Source organism: Lissotriton vulgaris, chromosome 4_1 (genome assembly GCF_964263255.1).
Source record: "Lissotriton vulgaris chromosome 4_1, aLisVul1.2, whole genome shotgun sequence".
Lineage (NCBI taxonomy): Eukaryota > Metazoa > Chordata > Amphibia > Caudata > Salamandridae > Lissotriton > Lissotriton vulgaris.
Genome location: NC_141691.1, coordinates 1809663346 through 1809680974, shown reverse-complemented (window position 1 = coordinate 1809680974; position 17629 = coordinate 1809663346).

Genomic DNA, 17629 nt, shown 5'->3' with positions numbered 1-17629 from the left:
CAATGCCTTTTATTTACGTTTTAAAAACCAAAACATAAGATAAAAGGTATTGTCATTTACAATGCCAGACTTGTGTAAATAAGAGACCTACTGCATTGCAAATGCTTGTTTGTTTTCCCCTCAAGTCAGCAGATTGATTTGAATGAACATTGAACCTGATAGGCGGTATAAATGAGGATGATCAATTCTGACTACGATCAGGAAGCACTGGGTGCAACCGAGGGAATGAAAGGCTCAAAATGAGGACTATGAAGTGGGGGCCTGGGTGCTGCTTCACTGTGAAGCTGGTTTCAGTAGCATAGCAAATATACAGCGGGCCCTATTGCAAACAAGGGGAAAAAAAATTTGAAGGCACCTAGTTATTAAGTGATTTGCCCAGAATCCCCAATGTTGAGAGGACGCCGAGAATCAAACCTGGTTCCCCAGTCCCTTATCTCCAGCTGTGGCCACTATGTCACATCCTCTCCCAGCACAGGAAACCTCCGGACCAAACATGCTGTCCATGCCTCAAGGGCAAAAGTAACAGCCCTGTGCTTGTTAAAAAAACTGCTCGGATGCTAGTGGGGAGAACTCGGAGGTGAGAGGAGGCAATTAAAAGCCGCGATATACAACCAGTTTTAACTGCTTAACAGAAATTGTAGAATATATTTCTGGAAGGATAGGAGGTAAACTCGCACACAGGGATTGGAGCAGGTTACCTAAGGTAGATGGGTCCCCCAATATTGAATGGGTGGCATGCTACCGTGCAGCAACACCGAGAGGAGCACAGGCACATATCACAAACATTGAACATGTGTAATGCTCGCCCTTCCACATATGCTCAACTGGAATAATATCATTTTTTAGAAGATGCGGATGCAGATTACAAAATTACACTAAAGTCGATCACCTAACCTAACACAAAAATGCGCGTCATTTCCCTGTGTATACAAAATAAATATGACCTTGTGAAACGCAATTGAGGTTCATGTAAAGTGCTCTGACTTTGCACTCTACCAATCTATATTAAAAAAACGGTTTGGAGAAAAAGGAGAGATGCAGAGGGGAAGGGACAATATAAATATATTAATGACAGTTGCACTGATATTTTACCAAGATGAGTTAGTAAGCACGGGGTAAAATGATATGTTAGAAAACTGGTATTTTATTTTGAGGGGTACTGACATGGGTGTTTTTAATACGATCTGTTGTGGAGTTTATGGTGGTTTTTCAAAGGGGTAAAAAGGGAGGTGATGGTATAAAGAGAGGCGGGTGTCAGAGCAGTGGTGTGGTACTACGATGAATTTTGGCCACAGTGATCGCTACACAAGCGTACGGTTCTTCTTGAGCGAGTCAAGTCGCTGCTGGCAGGCCCGCATAGTAGCTGAAGGAGAAATTCTACCCCATGCTCCATTGAGGGGCTGTCTGGGCACCATGGCCGCTTCGGACGTTGCTCATCCTCCTCAGGCGCCATGGAGCTCTACCACCCCTTCCCTTCATCCCTGATGGGGGGTTCGCAGAAGTGGGGAGACAGTGGAAGAGGCTGTGTGACGAGGTGCAACAGGTGTGCAGCGGACACTGCGCTGTAGCCGCTGAAGCAATGAATAAAAAAGAAAACACAAGCATTGGTGGAAAGTGGTCATCCCACTGGACCGGGTAAACAAACAGCACAGGAAACAAAGCAGCAGGGCACATTAAATGTATGCGTCCAGCGAACAACAAAGTAGTCCATACATTAAATGATACAGCCCTGCAGCGAAACTTCGGGGCAGATTTATGAAGGGCTTGCGCCACTTTTACGCCGCCGTTGCGTGACGCAACGGCGCGGAAACGTGGCGCATCCCTGCGCCCTATTTACAACGTGACGCATCTAAGAGATGCGTCACGTTGTACAGCACTGCGCCATGAGGAGGCGTTCCTGCGCAGGGGGGGGTGTTCCTGCGCAGGAACGCCTCCTGAAAGTGGCTGAGTGAAATCTATGAGATTTCACTCAGTCACTTTCAGGGCAATGCTGAGTCAAAACCCTGCGCCTGCTTGAAGCAGGCGTAAGGCTTGAGGCAGCATTGAAAGAATAGGCACCCCCAGAGCATTGCTGGAGCTGCGTCGCGCTTGCGACGCAACTCCAGCAATGCGCCACTTTTCCGGCACAGATGCGTCACGCATCTGTGCCGTTTTTTCCCTATGGTGCGCCGCATCATAAATGCGGCGCACCATGGGTGGCGTAGCTGTGGCGCACTGTGGCGCATGTTAACTGGCGCATCCCTCGGGATGCGCCAGTTAACATAAATCTGCCCCTTAATTGCTATTAGGCAGTGCTGCTTCCCGAATAAACGGAAGTACGTATCAGACCAACAGCCAATGAAAAAGGCAGTTAAGAAGAGCAATGCCACAGTTAAACTAATGGCAAGCAGCAGGCCAATGTTCACGGCAATGGAGTTTCACCCAATTTACAGATTACTTGATGTCTCCCAGAGACAGCGCATGCATTGTCTAGGCGAGAACTAAAAAGGAAAAGGAGGGAAGGAAGAGAGGACAAAAATGAGAGTGAAACATATAAAAGTACAAAAGAAAAGCAAAAAAACAATTGAATAAACGTAAAATACAAAAACACAAAGACACAGGGTAAGGGTATTATAAAAAATGAGTGGTAGCTAGGTTTCAGAGGGGTAGGATTAGGAAGATTAAGCACAGATAGAAAAATAGGCCTAGCACCATAAACAGATCAAAAAAACATTGCGTCAATGTGAACATAATGGTGCCATTTATGTGCGATTTCCGGCAAGAAACTGCACATTGCATTAGGTTTAGTGGAAAAGGTAGCATGAATGGGCGCAGCAAGCAACTCCGCCTGCTCGCAGAACTCTGCATTACTCATGGAGTTTTTTTTACCACTACGGGGAACTCCGCAAACTCCACCAAAGCCTATTAGTATATAACTTAGGGTCAAAATAGACCATTTTGTTTTGATGTTTTGATCACATTCAGCAGACCACAAAAAATTGTAAAGTCTCTCAATGGAGCACTCACAGTAGCAAAGTCATGAAAATACATTGAACAATGACTCGCCATGTGTCAGAAGGATTGCAGCATGGTGACATCCTGTGGGGGACAATTAACTTACAGTGCTCGCATTTTATATGGGTCAGGAGTCCATTCCCCTTTAGAGAATATGTGCTGCATTCAGAGTGATACCTGCATCCGCAAGTAGCTGGCACAAGTGCGTAAGAGCCTTGTCATGCTCCTTTTGCGATGTCCCATATACCAGTATGGCATCACTGTAGTTACATTTGTAAATGGTTCTCCGTGCACACTTAATTATATGCAAATTAATCAATATTAATTTAGTGCTGCTCAATTCGTTGCATTTTGTCAGAGTGCCTTGAAATCATAAGTCATGCTGGTCTGGATAGGAAAGTCCTTCCCTGTGGAATGTGCGCACTTGGTACATGGAAAAACAAAGATTCCTTATCAATAATTTCTTCATTAGTTATATTTTTGAGAAATATAAAAACATCTATAATGTTTTAGGGAAGCACCGACTAAGGTGTTAAAATTGTGATTAATAAGGCAAACAAGGAAAAAATAATATGAGTGCAGCGAGTGTGCCTTATGGATGTAAAGAATATCGTTTTCTGTTTTTCAAACAGTAGTATTTGGATATCTACAATCAATTGCTTTAGAAAATGCTAATACATGCACATGAAACAAATACAAGAACTCTCTGATACACATATGCAGCTGAGAAATCAATGCTCAAGCAGAAAAAACAAATAAATGGTATAGCCAAGTGTTGAATTCATAAGTATTTATATTTAGAATTCAATATCGTTTGTGAATTACTTCATTCAGTAACAAAACAATCGATACAACGTAAGACCATCAAACATAGATACGGTTCAGTGACAGTAGGTGAAAGAAGTGCTCAAGTGCTAAGATATATATACAGTGATAATGAATAATTACAATTATGTACAAAGATGATAGATAGGCCAACAATCAATTAATCTCCAGGGAATCCTAGTACATTGTAGAGGAATCACGGAGTGTTCTGGACCAAATTGGACGTCGACGTTTCGACCCTAATGCGCCCCAGTCGGTGGTCGCCACGGGTCTTTATCAAGACAGGAGGTGGACGAATGACAGTATGAATCAGGAATAATGATTTGTCCATTATGCTGCCACTCATTCTAGGTTATATCCGTCACGGAGACGATCAGATAAAGCTTGCTCCGAGGCCGGAAACTAGACATCACGTCTAGTTTCCGGCCTCGGAGCAAGCTTTATCTGATCGTCTGATCGTCTCCGCATTAGGGTCGAAACGTCGACGCCCAATTAGGTCCAGAACACTCCGTGATTCCTCTACAATGTACTTTCTGGATTTAGAAAGTGCTTGTCAAAGGCTTCCAAATAATATTAATTTATATTGAAATTAATCATTTGGCATTCTTTAAAATAAGTGTGATGTGGAGCTTGTAAAATATATAAACAATGAAATATATGTGTACTTAAGTAACATAGATGTTGGGAAGTTAGGCAAACAGAATGTACTGAATCTACAGTCCTTATTTCTGTCTATTGAATTAATCAATCGGGGTTGAAAGCACACCACTCACCCATGAGGGTCTCAAGGCGCGCGGGTGTAGCTCTGGTTCAGCCAAAGAGTCAGGTCTTGAGGCTCTTCCTTAAGGTGTGCAGAGTAGGGGAGCATCTTATGTTGACTGAGAGTTTGTTCTAGACTTTGTCTGTGAAGCAGGAGAAGGCTCTTCTACCAGCTCTGGATCTGCAGATGCGAGTAGTTTCGGCTAGGGCAATGTCGGCGGAGCGGAGGTTCCTTTTGGGTACCTGGAAGGAGACTCTTTCGTTGAGGTATTTGGGTTCTGTGTTGTGGAGGGATTTGTAGGCGTGGGTGAGTAGCTTGAAAGTTACTCTTTCCTCAACGGGGAGCCAGTGGAGGTCTTGCAGGTGTTCAGTGATGTGTTCATGTTATGAGATGCGCGGACGAGTTGACCACGGAGTTCCGGATGGTCTGGAGTTTGCGTAGCAGGGATTTATTGATTCCAGCATGGAGGGATTTCCCTAGTCCAGTCTGCTTGTTAAGAGTGTGTGGGTGATGGTCTTTCTGGCTTCTGGATACACTTGAAAGTCTTGCAGAGGATGCGGAGGGTGTTGAACTGGTAGAGGTGACTGTGTTGATATGTCGGATCATAGTGAGGGAGGAGTCAAGTATGATGCTGAGGCTCTGGACATCGTCTGTGGGTATGGGGGTGTGCCAAGTGCAGTGGGCCACCAGGAGTTGCCCCAAGCTGAGGGGTTGGGTCCAAGTGGCAAGGACTTCTGTCTTCTCTGAGTTGAGTTTCAGACAGCTGCTACTCATCCAAGCTGCGATGTCTTTCATTCCTTCTTGGAAGCTGAGTCTGGTGGTTTTGGGGTCCTTTATGAGGGAGAGGATAAGCTGGGTGTCGTCTGCATAGGATACAATGCTGAGTCCATGCTGTCTGATTATGGTAGCAAGGAGGGCCATGTAGATGTTGAAGAGCGTGGGGCTGAGCTATGGTACTTGTGGTACTCCGCAGTTGATCTCTGTGGGTTCGGAGAGGAAAAGCAAGAGTCTGATCCCTGTTTTCTGGCATCATGGAGTCTGGCTGTAAGGGTGCGGTGGGAGACAGTGTTGAAGGGTTGGAGATGTCAAGTAGGATGAGGGCTGCGGTGTGGCTTTGGGTGAAGAGCATGTGGATGTCGTCTGTTGGACCAAGGAGGGCGGTCTCGGTGCTGTGGTTGCTGCAGAATCTGGATTGGGAGATGTTGAGGATGAAGTTTACTTTGGCTATGAAGGGAAGAAGAAAGAGGTAGTTCTTCAGGTCCGCCGGGTCTGCTGAGGATTTCTTGAGGAGGGGCTTGAAAGTGTTGGATTCGAAGGAGGCATTGATGGTGCGTCATAGCTCGTGTGCTAAGGTTGCTCCTGAGTTAGAGCTCTTCGTGGTTGTGGTGGTATCTTTGGTGGTGACCAGGGTCCAGGTGGTGATGGTGGGCCGGCTGTCATCGCTGTAGGGAAGGGTGGTTTCAGTGGTCTGATCACTGAAGTTGTCGTAGAGGGCCTTGATTTTCAGGTGGAAGTTACAGTGGTCCTGGGAGAGAGTGACGTCAGTGGTTTTGCTGGGGGGTTTGGTGAATTGCTGAATGATGTTGAAGAGTTTCTTAGAGTTGCTGGATTTGGTGAGGATTTTGTTCAGATTAAGTTCTTCTTTGTGGATTTTATGCGATGGTGGTATTCTGTCATGGCGTTCTTGTAGGTGGTCAGGTTTTTTGTGGGTTTGCTATTTCTCCATCGTTTTTGAGATATCTGCAGGAGCGTCTGGCTTCTTGAAGGTTGGAGGTGAACCAGGTGGCATTTAAGGGGCTTCAATGTAAATTAGAGGCTTGGGCCACATGCATCAAGCTTTTTTGCGGTTACAAATGGCCCGATTCGCAGTATTAGTCCCTTTGTGACCCGGAAAAGCCCTTTTCCGATGCATCAAAGGCCTTGAATTTGAAAATTAGGTAATCACAATTTTTTGCCATTACCTAAATTGCAAAATCATTTGAGTTGATGGTAATTTGCAAATCCTTTGAAAAATGCACAAAAGTGCATTTTTCATAGTGACATGTGGCGCACACACATGCCCTTACCTTTTTTGGAGGTGCATTGGTAAGGCCAATCTGTGTCATATATTACTAGTTTGACTAATTGGTTACATTAAAGGATAAACTGACTTCTACCTTTATTTAATAAATTCAACATTAGCAATGGTGGGGATGCAAAATAATTTTAAGATCATTTAGAATTAGCATTATATGAATATTTATGTAACATAAAGAATTATTTTATCAATTTTGGAATATTGTGCTGTGTTGTTGAACATCAAACACTAAGGCACATGTATCAATCTCAGTGGCTGTAACATGTAAACATCAGAGATACAAACAGATAACTGCAAAGCTTGTCTCCTAGTTTTCTTAGATCTGTTGACAGCTCTTAGGCCATATATCATAACACCCTCTCTATTACTCTCTTATTTCAAAGGGACATCTCTAAAGCATTCCTATCAATTGTTTTCCAAACTACTAAAAATGTAACAATCTGTACAGGTAGAACACACTGCATCCCATCTTCCTAGTGCTCATCACCTTGAAGTTGAGGGCATGGCTTGATGGCAATGGTGTGAGAAGCATAAGCGGTGTTCCCGCTGATATATCCCATCCCTCTCCATCCGGAAACTAATGGCCAGCTCAGGGGGTGCTAAATGAAAGAGTGGCACTCCTCATTGTTGTTGGCACATCGAAGAGCAGTGTCACCTGTCATTTGGTGTAGTCTGGAGGCTGCTGCGTATCTGGAATAAGGCAATGCTGCAGACAACCAAAAATGGCAGCTGCGACTGATGGCCCGAGAGCCAAGCAAGGATGCAAGAAAGCAGCAACCCTGTAATGGCCCCAGGGATCACAGCGCTGTTGGGCACAAGGGTCTGAATTGGTATCCTTTGTGCTGTGATCGGTGGCAATGTGTTTGTTGCCCTCCTCCTAATATCTGCTGATGACCCACCTGCTGAGGGGGCATAGAGTGGAGGCCACAAAACTGACACTAGGAGCTTGGTCAACATTGGTGGGACCTCATGAACCTGGGACTGTGGCTGGTGATGAGATGAATCACACCCTCCTTGCAGAGGTAGTATTCATCCTCACTGAAACGGGGGTGCTGAGGTGGGGCATGGACAACACAGGGGAGAGAGGCAGTGGCCTGCTACAGCTACATGGACACTCAGAGTAAGCTGGCGGCCTGAACTTCGAAGGCGAAACAACAGCACCCCACCTAAGGGGGAGCGCCTTGAGGATAAGCTCAGGTATTCTCGTCATCGTTCCCCTTCCCCACTCCTATCAGTCGATCAGAATAGCAGTTCAGGGATGCCTTAATCCCACAACAGACCGCAGGCGATCGTCTGATGCATCTGAAGCACCGATTGGGACTTGGAGGGGAGAACCCACTGGGGGAGTGATCACTGAACTGTGCTGCAGCAGTAGAGTAGGATTGCTGCTGCCAAACACCTCCCGCACTTCCTGCCATGATTTGCCAGTGTCACAAGACTGAGCTCTCCTAATGGCGACTATGAGGATAAAGGAAGGCATGGACCGAAAAAGAGGAGATTCTCCTTTGGGGAGGATTCCGAAGCCATTTTAGCACCCAGCCATTTGACAGTGGGGATTATTGCTCTGAGAGACTTGAACCTTATGATGAGATGACACCTGGGATAATTATAACACGGTTGCACTGGGCACCCCACAACAGAAGCAGAAAATCGACTGAAGGTATTGATGCATTAGGCCACACTGGTGAAAGAGCCCCCACAAGAGGACAATGGTGTTGCAAATGCCTTTTTCTCCCCTAAATCTTCCTAGAATAGTTATCTGCTTGGACAGAACCACAAGCCGCCATAGGAGGTCAAATCTCTGCAGAGCTCAGGGGCTGACCATTTGGAATCTGTGCACTATGGGCACATCTCGCAGGGACATAACTTAATGCTGCAACACATAACAGGAGCAGAGTACCCAAGGAACATAATGACATACTGGGACCTGTGGAAAAGGAAAGTCCACTGAGTAGGGCATCAGGACTGTGATAACTCAGATGTGACAAATGAGCCTCCTGAGGAGCTAGGAGAGCACTATTTCAGACAGAGTTGGTATAAGTTCATACCTAGGTTCCTTAAAAACGGTGGGTTCTTCTGCCCACACACAGTTCCTGGCTACTGCAGGGACAACTGACAACATCATTACATTCCAGCCCAACATTTAGTGAGCACCACTTGCCCCCTCTTGTCTAAGATGGGGAAGACTGCCTGAAAAAAGGACCAGGAAACAGGTTCCATACCAATGGATGTCATGATACAGTGCAAGGTCCAGCTCTCCCTCTCTGTTGAAGAATACCCTTTTTGTTGTGGGTGGATTGCTACTAAAGGTTTGGACTCTTTCCTAAGTGAATGCATTGGTTGTTTTAGATACCTGTGGCCCAGGCTACCTGTCTATACAAGTGAGCCCTGACCAAAGCCAGCCTCAAGACCCTTGCTGATGAACTTCATCAAGATGACCTAGTTGACTGCTAAATTTGATTATTGTGGGACATTTTAATAAGGAACTTAGACAGATGATTGTCGGTTTTACCTAAGAACCTTGTGAAAGCCCCAGACCAATGGGCCACCAGGTGGTGAAACATGTGTCGGCTGCTTTGGCATCTGCTACTTTATGGAGTACTCCAACAATGATGGAGTGATGAAAATGTTCTTCTGTGAATAAATATAACAACTGAAAGACCATACAAGAAGTTGCTTTTATATTTATTACGTTGTGAAATACTCCAGAAATGATGGAATAATAAAAAGCCTTATACGAAGTGGAGGATGCGTTCATCCGTTTTATAAACCATACCAATGGATGTCATTATAAACAATAAGAGAAAGGAGGGTGACAAAACCTGCAAGCCAGAAAACCCTGAGGCTCCGCCCTACAAGATGTTAAACAAGCTATAACAGCCTCTTATGAAGTCCTCGAGACCAAAATTGAAACCCTGGTGATGGACTTTTCAAATACTGCGGGATATTGCAGTTTTACCACCAGTGTTCATGACAGCGACTAAGCGTGTTATTGCGTTAAAGGCGGAAAATCAATCACTTTGCAATAACATCTGTGCTATAGGTTTGCAAGAGAAAATTGAAGGGACCAGCATGGTGGACTACTTAGGAAGATGGCCCTGGAAGGAGGTGATTTAAGAGGGCATTTCCTACTTCTTTGCCCTGGAGAGTGCGCACTGAGTGCTGGCAGACCTCCACTAACAGGGGCCCGCCATGGTTTGTGGTGGCATTCTTCCCAGACTTTTCAAGAGAAGTGCAAATACAAAGATTATCCTACCTTGGTGCAAAGAAAATACTCATACAGCAAGGAATAGCGTACACAATGCTTTTCCTAGCCAAACTACGACTGGCAACAGATGAGTGCATGCAGGTTTTTCAGGCCCTGTAAGAGGTGTGGATTTGGCTATATCAATGCTCTCCTTGGCACCAGCCAACACTCATGAGGTGGATGCCCACACAGGTCTTGACCGAAAAGCAGGCCCACACGCTGCAACACAGTGGTCCGTACAATAGAAGAAGTCCAACAGGAGCAACAGAAAGCAATGAAGCTGGTGACCTCCCTGAGTGGCAGCAGATCAAGCCACCCATCGCTTGTGGAGGGCACAGAGACTAGCGACTCGGACTCCGACCATGGGTCTATGGCAGAGGTCTTCAAACTTTTCCAGGTTGAGCCCCCCCAGCTGAATTCCCCCAGATGTTGGGCCCCCCCACCACCCGACAGAAACCTCGGGAATCCGGCACACCACATGATCAACTGCCACGCGCACACCACAGGCCATATCCGGCAAACAATGCTCAACACAACAAGAGTGCCTAGCAAACTGCAGGCCTGTGAGTGGGTGTGACGAAACGACAGAGGCGTACCACACAGCTCAAAACACAATCCTCCAAGACAAAATGTGTGCAAATTCTCCCCACTAGGATGCCCTGCCTTACACAGGACACAGATCAACAACAACACCACCAACATGAATGTGACGGGTGTGCCGGTGCCCAGCCACACCTAGACTCTCAATCTGTGGGTGAATCCCTGCCACTGCCATCCTCAGGCTGTGCTCCACATCCAGTCCTGAACGGTACCTAGTCTTCAACACCGCAAGTGCTGAGAACCCAATCTCACAAACTCCCCAACAAATAAACAAATACATTGTAAGATGTAAAGCACCATGCACAAGTGAACCAAGGGAGGACCGCAGTGATGAACCCACTATAGGGAACACACCATGGGTGCTTCACCAAGCGGAACCCAAAACATGGAACCCGACCTTGCCCATGGGGGCCCCGCATTCAAGTAGCAGCTGGACGTCACGCAAAATGTCACACGCATGATGCATAGATCCCACACATGAGCACACACAGAATACAGAGCAGTAACACCTAGGCAAGGGAGCAGCCAAACAATTCAAATGCCTCCCACTCTGAACCACAGCTCCCATGGCACAAAGCAAATGAAGTCATCACAACCCTCCCCATCCATCATGTACACCTTGTCATCCACCAACTCCCCTACCATTCATTCCGGCCCTCCATCTGAGCCCCATCCACATCCAAACCCCTTCAACCGCTTGCAAACCCATCTACCTTCCATCCCTCCATCCATCATCTCACGTCTCCATCCCTCCATCCACCCCCTCACCCATCCATCATCCATCCATCCCTTCACCCAATCTATCCCCTCACTAATCCATCCACTCTTCCACCCATCCATCCACCCACTCATCCATCCATTCACCCAAGCTATCCTCCCACTCATCCATCCACTCCTCCCCTCATCCATCCACTCCTCCACTCATCCATCCAGTCCTCCACTCATCCATCCACTCCTCCACTCATCCATCCACTCCTCCACTCATCCATCCACTCCTCCACTCATCCATCCACTCCTCCACTTATCCATCCACTCTTCCACCCATCCATCCACTCCTCCACGCATCCATCCACTCCTCCACCCATCCATCCATCCATCCATCCATCCACTCATCCATCCAACCACCCACCCTCTCACCCATCCAGCCATCCCCCACCCACTCATCCATCCACCCAGTCACTCATCTGTGCACCCACTCAACCCCCACTCATCCATCCACCCATCCATCCCACTCTCCACCCTCCCCCCACTCCTGCATGCACTCTCTGACCCATCCATCTCCATGCTCCTCTCCTCACCCATCCATGCACACACCTGCCCATCCACTCTGGCAATCATTCGTCCATGTCACTCATCCATCATCCATCCTCCCCCTCTCTCTCCATTCCCCCCTCACCGAGCCACCCATCCCTCCATCCACCCTTCACCCATCCACCCACCCTTCACCCATCCACCCACTCATCCATCCACTCATCCACTCATGAATCCATCCATTGACCACTCATCCACCCCTTCACTCCTCCATCCATCCCCCCGTCCATCCACCCTCCTCAATCACCCATCCATCCCCACATCCGCCCCTTCACTCATCCATCCATCCATTCATTCATCCCCTCACCCATCAATACATCAATCACCTCTCTCATCCATCCACCCACCGACTCGTCCACCATCCACCCCCCATCGATCCATCCACCATTTCACTGATCCATCCACCCCTCCACCTACCCTTCCAACCATACACACATCATCCACACCCATCCATCCCTCCACTCATGCATCCATCCTCTCTCCCACCATCCATTCACCCCTTCACTCACCATCCATCCCCTCACTCATCCATCCACCCCCCACCCATACATCCACCACTCCACCCTCACACCTTTTATGATTCAAATTCGAATCTGCAGACCAACATCCCTGAACACCGGGTGCCCACACAAAGATCCTCATGAGTTGAGGACCGCAGACCAGAGCCCACTGTCCCGATTCATTGCCCAAACCCGGATTGCAACCTCTCCCTCCCTTCCCAAAATAACTGAAGGATTCCAGCCCACCCCCCTTGAAAGGCTGGGGCCCTGTACCAGAGCCCACCCTGCCCGTTCCTCAAAACCTCTGCGAAACCTTTTCTCCCTTCTGGGAAGAGCTAACTCTCCCAGGAGGGGGTTAATTCACAGAGCTGACAGCTTCAGCTGCAGTGGGAGGCAAGGGGTCTCCTCTGCTAAAACTGAAAGCGTGTCTGTTTGTTTGCTTTCGTTTTTAGCAGAGGAGACCCCTGCCTCGCACCGCAGCCGAAGCCGTCTTCTCCGTGAATTGGCCCCCTCCTGGGAGAATCACCCAGACAAAGAAACGGGCACAAAGGGAAGATCGAAGTGGAGCCCGCGCCCCCCGCTGGGATGGCGCCGCGCCCCCCAGGGGGGCGCACCCCACAGATTGAAGAACCCTGGTCTATGGCATCACGTAACCCCAGGGACATCCAATCAAATCACATGAGTAGGTCGGAGTATGGTAGCACAAAGCTAAGGTGGGAGAGTTGTAGGTTTTTGCACGGTGGAGAGATAGCTGAATGACTGATAGTGCTCCCCCAAGTAGAGGATCATGTGCCTTGTACAGATGGTTGAGTGGGTGAACTTGGTTAGAGGGCATGGAACTGCATTACCCCCATATACAGACTTACATGTGAGTATGCCTGCAAATGTTTGCATGCAGTTTACCCATTAGGAGGATGAACACAATGACGAAATAGCACAATGTCTTTTCGTACTTAAACAGGAAAGGCCTCCATGTTGCTCTCTTACAAGAGACACACTTAACAGCCAATGATTAAGTAAATCCGAATGTACAAGTGGCCTCACAATATTTGTTACAGCTGGATAACAGTGACTCAGACACTTCCCAATGACAGTGCCTGAGAGGGGAGGAGGAATGCGTGCCTGGCAGGTAGATCAAAATGGTCGTATGTAAACGAGAAGGTAAATGGAACACCGATTTCATTCCTTGTAGTTGCTGGTGCTACCCGACCCATTGTGAGAACTATCGAGATTCCCCGGATAAACAATCCAAGTAATGGGGTATCAAATCAATTCATTTCAACCCCAGTGACAGAACTTATGCTAGTTCAAATTGGAACAATTGAGGATATACATACATTTTTGTTGTGTGACTCTAGTGCGGTAAATCTGTAAGGATGGGATTTGCTGTGCAAAATGAACTGTTCCATTTACTGTTCTCCTGAAGGAATGGAATTTCATACCAAATATGTGGATCTAGTGTTTAAAATTGCAAAACAAAAGACAGAAGTAAAGCGTTTGTATCCCTTACTTACTGAAAGTGACTTACTTCCTGTTTTAGGAGATACAGTTCTACCTGAAATGTGGGATTTATCAGGAAAAGACATTGGATTGATGAAAGGAGTAGCTCCAATTTGAATCACAGTAAAACCAAATGCAAATTACGCAAGACATCCAGCATATCATTTAATTTCTGAAACTATTCCAGTAGTAACTCCATTGATTGAGACTCTGGATGAACAAGGAATTCATTACAACACAGTATATTACCCTGCATTTTTCACTCTGCAAAAACTTTTACAACGCAGGGCTTTACACCGCAAAACATTATAATACATTGCCCATTACAATGCCCTGTGGAGATAATGGATTGTGCGCTGTAATGGAATGCATTGTAAAGACCTGCGTTGTAAAAGATTCTGCGGCATTTAAAATGCGGTGTAATGACACACATTGTAATGCATGCGGAGTAAAGAGACATATTCAATTGTGGGATAGATTTTGGGAAGCCCATGTAATTCGTCTATCATGAGCATACAAAAACAGAATTGGAAATATAGAATTGTTCAGGATTTGAGGAAAATAAATCCGATTGTGATACCTTGTTCTCCAATAGTACCAAATCCTGCAGTAATTCTATTTCAGATTCCACCGAATCCGAGTTTTTTCAGTGATTGACTTGTGTCAAGTGTTTTTCTCCCTTCCCTTGCATCCGGATAGCCAATATTTGTTTGTGTTCCGGTTCAAAAACTGTGTTTTGACATGCTGCCGAGTTGACAAGGGTATACAGAAAGCCCATCAAACTGTAATCAAATATTGAAAAGAAATGTGGAATCACTGGAAATATCAAATCACTCTGTGCTGGTGCAGTACATTGATGATTTATTAGTGGCATCTGGAACTAAAGAAGCTTGTGTTTCAGATACTTGCTTTACTGAATCATTTGGCAGGGATTGAGCATAAAGTGTCACCGGCAAAACTCCAGTTTTGCAAAAGAGAGAGGTTCTCTATTTGGGAAACCACATTGAAAATGTAGTAAAAAAAGTGTCACTAGATTCACTGCTATTTTGCAGATGAATCCAACAAGTACACACAAGGAAGTTTGTATGTATTTGTTAATTGTTGGCTATTGCAGGCAGCATGGGATGAAGAGTGCGTGCACTCTTTTCTTGAACTGCGAGACAGTTTATGTTGAGCTCCAGCTTTGGGAATGCCTGACTTTAACAAGAGTTCTACTCGGTTTTGCACTGACAGCAATGATTGTACACTATCAGTTCTAAAGCAAAGGTATGGAAATACACGCAAACCTGTTGCATATTTTTCAGCCACAATGGATCCTGAGGCTGCTGCTCTACCTGGATGTTTAAAAGCTTTAGCTGCAACATGTGTGAGTTTGCCACAATGTGAAAACATTGTGATGGGACATCCTTTGCAAGTGTATGTGCCACATTCAGTTGAAATATTTTTAACTTGAACTCGAACACAGCACCTCATGAGTAGTCGGTTAACAAAATATGAGCAGGTGATTTTGGGTGCAGAGAATGTGACTGTGGTGAGATGCAAAAGTTTTAATACAGCTCCCTGGATGCCATTGCCAGGACATAAATTTGTAATGGAAGAAGCTGATCATGATTGTCTTGACATGACTGAATTGTGTACCAAACCACGTCCTGACTTCCAAGATACTTCTCTGCCAGAGTCTGATCATGTTTTGTTTGTGGATGTATTATGTTTGAGAGATTCAGAAGGTACCTTGCGAGCTGTGTATGCGATCTGCATTGTGGTGTGTGTAGTTGAAGCATTATGGTTGAAAGATGGGTATTCAACGCAAGTGGCTGAGTTGATTGCACTTACCAGTGCTTGTAGTATTACAGAACAAATAAGAGTAACCATATTTACAGACAATCAATATGGTTTCGGGGTAGTGCATGACTTTGAGTAGTTGTGGTATCCTCGTGGGTTCATGACCTCTTCAGGTTAACCTATACGAATCCGAGAGCGTGTGAAAAACCTACTGATGGCACTACAACTGCCGGCTCAGACTGTGGTCGTGAAATGTTCCACACACCAAACTGGACATGATTTTGTCACTGTTGGCAATCGTTCCACGGATGAGATTGCATGTTATTGCGGCCTAAATTCTCGTGCATTTAATGAAGAATCTTTGAAGAAACAGTCTGATGGCCTGATGACACAGTATGCAGGTTGATGTTTTCAGTTGTTGAAATTTGGGAAGAAATCGGAGAATTACAAGACTCAGTACAACAAGCAGAGTGAGAAGTGTGGATTTTTATTTATTTATTTATTTATTTTATGTAGTTTGTAGAGCGCACAGCTACCCCCGAAGGGGTGTCCCGGCGCTAAAAACCTGAGCCTCCATGGGAAAAGAGGGAGCCTAGAACAAGGAGAAGCAGTAGGGTGGATCAGAGTCCGGAGAAGAGCCAGGTTTTGAGTTTGGCTCGGAAGATGGGTTCGGAGGGACAGAATCTCAACTCGATTGGTAGAGAGTTCCACAGTTTAGCAGCAATGACACTGAACCCTCTGCCACCCATTCTAGATAATCTAAAACGGGGGGATATTAGGAGGCGGAGGTCATTGGATCTCAAGGATCTGATGGAGCGGGATATCGAGACACGTTTTTTCAGGTAGTTGGGTCCGCGGTCGTTGACGGCTCGATAGGTGAGGGTAAGGACCTTGAACTGGATACGGCTAGCCACTGGTAGCCAGTGGAGTTCCTTACGATACACAGATACAGATTGGCGGTAGGGGATGTTACCAATCAATCTGGCCGCAGCATTCTGGACAATCTGCAGCCGGCCTACCAGATACTGGGGGGCACCAGCATAGAGGCTGTTAGCATACTCCAAGTGGGACGTGATGAGGGCTTGGGTAACTGTACGGCGGGAATCCAGAGGGAGATAGGGAAGAATTTTTTTGATCATGCGCAACTTCAGGAAACAGGCAGAGGTCACTTTATTGACCTGAGTTTTGCATGAGAGGGAGTCGTCAAACTGGAAGCCCAGATTCCGAGCAGAGTGAACGGGAGAGGGGGCGGGATCAAGCGCCGTGGGCCACCACCAAGAAGAGGGGATGGAAGCTTTCTGATTGAAAAACAGTACCTCCGTTTTGTCTGCATTCAGTCTGAGGTGGTTGGCGGTCATCCAGACACTGATGTTGTTGAGGCACTGGCGGAAGTTGGTGAATGCGGAGTCCGAATGGTCTCTGAAGGAAAACACCAGCTGAGTGTCGTCAGCATAAGAGACCACCCTGACTCCGTAGGACTCCACAACGTCGGCCAGTGGGGCAAGATAGACGTTGAAGAACAGGGGGCTGAGGGCGGAACCTTGTGGCACACCGCATGACAGGGGTTTTTCCTCTGACTTGAAAGGCCGCAACAATACCCTCTGACTTCTTGTCGAGAGGAAGGACTCGATCCAACTGAAAGCAGTGCCGCCAATGCCTATCTATTTAAGTCGGTGAAGGAGGATGGGGTGGGAGACCGTATCGAAAGCTGCGGACAGGTCGAGGAGGACCAACATGGCCTCCTCGCCCCTGTCCACGCATTCCCAAATAGTTTCCGATACTTCCAACAATGCCGTCTCAGTGCTGAATCCAGCTCTAAATCCGGATTGTGATTCGTGCAGTAGAGAATGGTTTTCCAGATATTCCGTGAGTTGCAGCTGCACGGCTTTTTCCAGGACCTTTGCGGGTTTAGGGAGAAGGGAGATAGGGCGATAGTTGGCAAAAACAGTGGGATCTGCATCCGCTTTTTTTAGGATGGGAATCACCAAGGCCTCCTTCCAGGTGGTAGGGAAGAAGCCATGGTGGAGGGAGGC